The following is an 8,464-nucleotide window of genomic DNA, read 5'->3' on the forward strand; positions in this document are numbered from 1 at the left end:
CTGTGACAGGAAAAATACCTTCGTTAAAACATACATATATTTATTTATTTATCACTTTATTTATTTATTCTCTATTCTCATATTTTATTTCTTTTATTTCCTGTGAACTTTTATTTTATATTGGAATATAGTTGATTAACAACCTGTGTTAGTTTCAGGAGTACAGCAAAACAATTCAGTTATACATATACATGCATCTATTCTTTTTCAAATTCTTTTCCCAATTAAGTTGTTACAAAATATTGAGCAGAGTTCCCTGTGCTATACATTAGGTCCCTGTTTTTATTCATTTTCAATATAGCAGTGTGTACATGTCAATCCCAAAATCCCAGTCTATCCCTCCCACCCACCCTTCCCCCCAGTAACCATAAGTTTGTTCTCTAAGTCCGTGAATCTCTTTCTGTTTTGGAAATAAGTTCATTTGTATCTTTTTTTTTTAAATTCCGCATATAAGCGATATCATACGATATATATCTTTCTCTATCTGACTTACTTCACTCAGTATGACAATCTCTAGGTCCATCCATGTTGCTGCAAATGGCATTGTTTCATTCTTTTTAATGGCTGAGTTATATTCCATTGTATATATGGACCACATCTTCTTTATCTATTCTTCTGTTGATGGACATTTAGTTTGCTTCCATGTCTTGTCTATTGCAAAGAGTGCTTCAATGAACATTGGTGTGCATGTATCCCTTTGGACCATGTTTTTCTCCAGGTATATGCCCAGGAGTGGGATTGCTGGATCATATGGTAGCTCTATTTTTAGTTTTTTATGGAACCTCCATACTGTTTTCCATAGTGGCTGCACCAGTCTACATTCCTAACAACAGTGTAGGAGGGTTCCCTTTTCTCCACACCCTCTCCAGCATTTATTGTTTGTAGATTTTTTATGTTAGCCATTCTGACTGGTGTGAGGTGATATCTCATTGTAGTTTTGATTTGCATTTCTTTAATAATTAGCAATGTTGAACATCTTTTCATCTGCCTCTTTGTCATCTGTATGTCTTCTTTGGAGAAATGTCTGTTTAGGTCTTCTGCCCATTTGTTGATTGGTTTGTTTTGATGATATTAAGCCACATGAGCTGTTTGTAAATTTTGGAGACTAACCCTTTGTCAATCACATCATTTGCAAATATTTTATCCCATTCTGTGGATTGCCTTTTTGTATCATTTATGGTTTCCTTTGCTGTGCAAAAACTTTTGAGTTTAATTAGATCCCATTTGTTTATTTCTGTTTTTATTTCCATTACTCTGGGAGATGGATCAAAAAAGATATTGCTGTAATTTATGTCAGAGAGTGTTCTGGCTATGTTTTCCTCTAAGAGTTTTATAGTATCCGGTCTCACATTTCATTCTTTAATCCCTTTTGAGTTTATTTTTGTGTATGGTGTCAAAGAATATTCTAATTACTTTTTTTTTACATGTAAGTGTCCAGTTTTCCCAGCACCATTTATTTATTTATTTATTTATTTATTTATTTTTAATTTTTTTTAGCGAGAAAAATAGGGAACGCTTCACGAATTTGCGTGTCATCCTTGCGCAGGGGCCATGCTAATCTTCTCTGTATCGTTCCAATTTTAGTACATGTGCTGCTGAAGCGAGCACCCCAGCACCATTTATTGAAGAGACTGTCTTTCCTCCTTTGTATATTCTTGCCTCCTTTGTTGTAGATTAAGTGACCATAGCTTCGTAGGTTTATTTCCAGGTTTTCTGTCCTGTTCCACTTATCTATATTTCTGTTTTTGTGCCAGTACCATACTATTTTGACAACTATAGTTTGTAGTGTGGTCTGAAGTCAGGGAGCCTGATTCCTCTAGATCCACTTTTCCTTCTTAAGATTACTTTAGCAACTCAATGTCCTTTTGTCTCCATAAAAATTTTAAGATTTTTTTTCTAGTTCTGTGGAAAAGGCCATTGGTAATTTGATAGGGATTATATTGAATCTGTAGACTGCATTGGGTAGTACAGTCATTTTGACAATATTGATTCTTCCAATCCAAGAACATGGTATATCTTTGCATCTCTTTGTGTCATCTTTTATTACTTTCATCAACATCTTATAGTTTTAAGAGTGCAGGCCATTTTCTTCTTAGGTAGGTTTATTCCTAGGTACTTTATTCTTTTTGATATGATGGTAAATGAGATGGTTTCTTGAATTTCTCTTTCTGGTCTTTTGTTGTTAGTGTATAGAAATGCAAGAGATTTCTGTGTATTAATTTTATAACCTGCAACTTTACCAAATTCATTAATGAGCTCTAGTAGTTTTCTGGTGGCATCTTTAGGAATTTTTATGTACGGTATCGTGTCATCTGCAAACAGTGATGGTTTAACTTCTTCTTTTCCAATTTGCATTCCTTTTCTTTCTTTTACTTCTTCTATTCCCATAGCTAGTACTTCCAAAACTGTGTTGAATAAAAGTGGTGAGAGTGGATAACCTTGTCTTGTTCCTGATCTTAAAGGAAATACTTTTAGATTTTCACAATTATGTATAATGTTAGCTGTAGGATTGTCATGTATGGTCTTTGTTATGTTGAGGTATGTTCCCTCTAGGTCCACTTTCTGGAGAGTTTTTGTCATAAATAGGTGTTGAATTTTATCAAAAGCTTTTTGTGTATCTATTGAGTTGATCATATTGTTCTTATTCATCAATTTGTTTATATGGTGTATCACACTATTTGATTTGCATATATTGAAGAATCCTTGCAACCCTGGGATAAATCCCACTTGATCATGTTGTATGAGCCTTTTAATGTATCATTGGATTTGAATTGCTCAAATTTTGTTGAGGATACTTGCGTTTATGTTCATCAGTGATATTGGCCTGTAATTATTATTATTATTATTATTTATTTATTTTTTTTGTGGTATCTTTGTCTGCTTTTGGTATCAGGCTGATGATGGCCTCATAGAATTTGTTTGGGAGTTTCCCTTCCTCTGCAATTTTTTGAACATTTTCAGGATACGTATCAGCTCTTCTCTAACTGTTTGATAGAATTTGCCAGTGAAGCCATCTGGTCCTGGACATTTGTTTATTGGAAGATTTTCTTAATCACACTTTGAATATCAGTACTTGTGACTGGTCTGTTTATAATTTCCATTCTTCCTGGTTCAGTCTTGGTATAATATACCTTTCTATGAATTTGTCTATTTTTTCCAGGTTGTCTGTTTTATTGACATACAGTTGTTTGTAGTAGTCTCTTATAATCTTTTATATTTCTGTGGTGTCAGTTGTAACGTCTCCTTTTTCATTTCTACTTTTGTTGAGTCCTCTCCCTTGTTTTCTTGATGAGTCTGGCTAAAGGTTTATAAATTTTGTTTGTCTTCTCAAAGAACCAGCTTTCAGTTTCATTGATCTTTGCAATTGCTTTCTTCATCTCTATTCATTTATTTCTGCTCTGATATTTATGATTTCTTTCCTTCTACTAACCTTAGGTTTTGTTTGTTCTTCATTCTCTAGTTGATTTAGGTGTAAGTTTAGGCTGTTTATTTGATATGTTTCTTGTTTCCTGAGGTAAGTTTTAATTGCTATAAACTTCCCTCTTAGAAGTGATTTTGATGTATGCCATAGGTTTTGGATTGTTGTGCTTTTGTTTTCATTTGTCTTTAGGTATTTTTTGAAATTTTCTTTAATTTCTTCAGTGTTCCACTGGGTGTTTAGTAGCATATTGTTTAGCCTCCACGTGTTTATGTTTTTAACAGTTTTTCTTTTTTCTTGTAGTTTATTTCTAATGGTCAGAAAAGATGCTTGGTATGATTTCAATGTTCTTAAATTTACTGAGGCTTGCTTTATTGCCTAATATTGGGTCAATCCTAGAGAACGTTCCATGTGCACATGAGAAGAATGTGTATTCTGCTGTTTTTGGATGAAATGTTCTATAAATATAAAGTAAGTCCATTTGGCCTAAAAGTGTCATTTAAGGCCTGTGTTTCCTTATTGATTTTCTGTCTGGATGATCTGTCTATTGATAAGAGTGTGGTGTTAAAGTACCACAGTATTATTGTGTTGCTGTTGATTTCTTCCTTTATGGGTGTTAGTACTCGCCTTATATATTGAGGTGCTCTTATGTTGGGTGCATATATATTTACGGTTGTTATTATCTTCTTCTTGGATTGATCCCTTGATCATTATGAAGTGTCTTTCTTTTTCTCTTATAGCAGTTTATTTTGAAGTATGATTTGGGAGGACCTTCAAGATGGCAGAGGAGTAAGACGTGGAGATCAATGTCTTCCCCACAAATACAACAAAAATACATCTACATGTGGAACAACTCCTACAGAACACCTACTGAACACTGGCAGAAGACCTCAGACTTCCCAAAAGACAGGAAACTCCCCACATACCTGGGTAGGGCCAAAGAAAAAAAGAAAAAAACAGAGACAAAAGAATAAGGATGGGACCTGCACCTCTGGGAGGGAGCCATGAAGGAGAAAAAGTTTCCACACACTAGGAAGCCCCTTCACTGGTGGAGACAGGGGATGGGCTGGGGGAAAGCTTCAGACTCACAGAGGAGAGCAAAGCAACATGGGTGCAGAGGGCAAAGTGGAGAGATTCCTGCACAGAGGATTGGTGCTGATCACCAATCATCAGCCTGAGAGATTTCTCTGTTCACCCACCAGGGCGGGTAGGGGCTGGGAGCTGAGACTTGGGCTTTGGAGGTCAGATCCCAGGGAGAGGACTGGGGTTGGCTGTGTGAACATAGCCTGAAGAGGGTTAGTGTGCCTCACCCTAGCAGGGAGGGAGTCCAGGGAAACGTCTGGAACTGCCTAAGATTCAAGAGACCATTGTTTCAGGGTGCATGAGGAGAGGAGATTCAGAGCACCGTGTAAATGAGCTCCAGAAACGGGCTTGAGCCATGGCTATCAGCAAAGACACCAGAGATGGGCATGAAATGCTAATGCTGCTGCAGCCACCAAGACTCCTGTGTGCAAGCACAGGGCACTATCCTCAGTTTCCCATCCAGGAGCCTGTGTAACCTGCCACTACCAGGGTCCTGTGATCCCGGGACAACTTCCCCCGGGAGAACCTGGCACTCCTCAGGCTGTGGCAACTTCAAGCTGGCCTCTGCCATTGCAGGCTCACCACGCATTCCATCCCTCTCCCTCTCCCCCCAGCCTGAGTGAGCCAGAGCCCCCTAATCACTGCTCCTGTAACCTCCTCCTGTCTGGGGGAAGAACAGAGGCCAGAGGGCAATCTAGATGCAGAGGTAGGGTCAGATTCAAACCTGAAACCCAGGAGCTGTGCGAACAAAGAAGAGAAAAGGAAATTTCTCCGTGCAACCTCAGGAGCAGCAGATTAAATCTCCACAATCAACTTGAGGTACCCTGCACCTGTGTAATAACTGAATAAACAATAAGTCATCCCAAAATTGAGGCAGTGGACTTTGGGAGCTATTGTAGACTTGGAGTTTGCTGTGTGCGACAGAAAATTTCTGATTTTTATGTTTATCTTAGTTTAGTTTTTAGTGCTTGTTATCATTGGTGAATTTGCTTATTGGTTTGACATCTATCTTCTTTTTTATTACTTTTTGATTTTTTTACTTAATTATATATTTAAAAAATTTTTAATAACTTTATTTTACTTTCTTTTACTTTTTTTCTTTCTTTCTTTTCTCTCTCCCTTATCTTCTGAGCCATGTGGTTGGCAAGGTCTTGGTGCTCTGGCTGGCTTGCAGGCTTGTGCCTCTGAGGTGGGAGAGCCAAGTTCAGGACCACCAGAGACCTCCCAGCCCCACGTAATATCAATCAGTGAGGACTCTCCCAGAGATCTCAATCTCAATGCTAAGACCCAGCTCTACCCATGACCAGCAAGCTCCAGTGCTGGACACTCCATACCAAACAACTAGCAAGAAAGGAACACAAAGTCAGCCATTAGCAGAGAGGCTGCCTAAAATCACAAGTTCACAGACACCTCAAAACACACCATCAGACACGGTCCTGCCCACAAGAAAAACAAGACCCAGCCTCATCCACCAGAACACAGGCACCAGTCCGCTCCACCAGTAAGCCTACACAAACCACTGAACCAAACTTACCCACTGGGGGCAGATGCCAAAAACAACAGGAACTGTGAACCTATAGCCTGTGAAAAGGAGACCTAAATGAAGTAAGTTAAGCAAAATGAGAAGACAGATAAATACGCAGCAGATGAAGGAGCAAGGTAAAATCCCACCAGACCAAACAAATGAAGAGGAAATAGGCAGTATATCTGAAAAAGAATTCAGAATAATGATACTAAAGCTGATACAAAATCTTGGAAATAGATTGGAGAAAATACAGGAAACGTTTAACGAGCACAGAGAAGAACAAAACAGCAAAGAAACAATGATGAACAACACAATAAATGAAATTAAAAATTCTCTAGAAGGAATCAATAGCAGAATAACTGAGGCAAAAGAACGGATATGTGTCCTGGAAGATAAAATAGTGAAAATAAGTACCACAGAGAAGAATAAAGAAAAAGAATGAAAAGAATGGAGGACAGTCTCAGGGACTTCTGGGACAACATTAAACGCACTGACATTCAAACTATAGGGTCCCAGGAGAAGAAGAGAAAAAGAAAGTGACTGAGAAAATATTTGAAGACATTATAGTTGAAAACTTCCCTAATACGGAAAAGGAAATAGTCAAACAAGTCCAGGAAGCTCAGAGAATCCCATACAGGTTAAATTCAAGGAGAAACAACCAAGACACAAATTAATCAAATTAATGAAAATTAAATACAAAGAAAAAATATTAAAAGCAGCAAGGCAAAAGCAACAAATAACATAAAAGGGAATCCCCAAAAGGTTAACAGCTGATCTTTCAGCAGAAACTCTGCAAGCCAGAAGGGAGTGACAGGCCATATTTAAAGTGATGAAAAGGAAAAGACTACAACCAAGATTACTCTACCCAGTAAGGATCTCATTCAGATTCAACAGAGAAATTAAAAACTTTACAGACAAGCAAAAGCTAAGAGAATTCAGCACCACAAAAACAGCTTTACAGCAAATGCTAAAGGAACTTGCCTAGGCAGGAAACACAAGAGAAGGAAAAGACCTACAATAACAAACATGAAACAATTAAGAAAATGGTAATAGGAACATACATATCAATAATTACCTTAAATGTAAATGGATTCAGTGCTCCAACCAAAAGCTATAGACTGGCTGAATGGATACAAAAAAAAAAAAAAAAAGACTTGTATATATGGTGTCTAGAAAAGACCCACTTCAGACCTAGGGACACATTCAGACTGAAAGTGAGGGGAAGGAAAAAGATATTCCATGCAAATGGAAATCAAAAGAAAGCTGGAGTAGCAATTCTCATATCAGACAAAATAGACTTTAAAATAAAGACTATTACAAGAGACAAAGAAGGACACTACATAATGATCAAGGGATCAGTCCAAGAAGAAGATATAACAATTGTAAATATTTATACACCCCACATAGGAGCACCTCAATACATAAGGCAAATGCTAACAGCCATAAAAGGGGAAACAGACAGTAACACAATCATAGTAGGGGACTTTAACACCCCACTTTCACCAATGGACAGATCAACCAAAATGAAAATAAATAAGGAAACACAAGCTTTAAATGACACATTAAACAAAATGGACTTAATTGATATCTATAGGACATTCCATTCCAAAACAACAGAATACACTTTCTTCTCAAGTGCTCATGGAACATTCTCCAGGATAGATCATATCTTGGGTCACAAATCAAGCATTGGTAAATTTAAGAAAATTGAAATTGTATCAAGTATCTCTTCTGACCACAACATTATGAGACTAGATATCAATTACAGGAAAAAAAAACTGTAAAAATTACAAACACACTAAACAATACACTACTAAATAACCAAGAGATCACTGAAGAAATCAAAGAGGAAATCAAAAAATGCCTAGAAGCAAATGACAATGAAAACACGATGACCCAAAACCTATGGGATGCAGCCAAAACAGTTCTAAGAGGTAAGTTTATAGCAATAGAGTCCCACCTCAAAAAACAAGAAATATCTCAAATAAAGAACCTAACCTTACACCTAAAGCAATTAGAGAATGAAGAACAAAAGAAACCCAAAGTTAGCAGAAGGAAAGAAATCATAAAGATCAGATCAGAAATAAATGAAGGAAATGATAGCAAAGATCAATAAAACTAAAAGCTGGTTCTCTGAGAAGATAAACAAAAGTAATAAACCATTAGCCAGACTCATCAAGAAGAAAAGAGAGAAGACTAAATCAACAGAATAGAATGAAATATGGCAATAAAATGGACAACGTGGAAGAAATGGACAAATTCTTAAAAAAGCACAACCTTCTGAGATTGAACCAGGAAGAACTAGAAAATATAAACAGACCAATCACAAGCACTGAAATTGAAACTGTGATTAAAAATCTTCCAACAAACAAAAGTCCAGGACCAGATGGCTTCACAGGGGAATTCTTCCAAATATTTTGTGTTGAGCTAACACCTAT

The 8,464-nt window shown here is 37.0% G+C and overlaps 1 non-coding gene across 1 annotated transcript; it reads right to left on the bottom strand.

Moving 5' to 3' along the window:
* Nucleotides 1-1,501: 1,501 nt before the first annotated feature.
* On the bottom strand, nucleotides 1,502-1,608 carry LOC114237073 (U6 spliceosomal RNA). The gene has a single exon (XR_003622862.1). It is a non-coding gene; the product is annotated as a U6 spliceosomal RNA (small nuclear RNA).
* Nucleotides 1,609-8,464: the final 6,856 nt, after the last annotated feature.

The sequence above is a fragment of the Balaenoptera acutorostrata genome, chromosome 20 (genome assembly GCF_949987535.1).
Source record: "Balaenoptera acutorostrata chromosome 20, mBalAcu1.1, whole genome shotgun sequence".
Lineage (NCBI taxonomy): Eukaryota > Metazoa > Chordata > Mammalia > Artiodactyla > Balaenopteridae > Balaenoptera > Balaenoptera acutorostrata.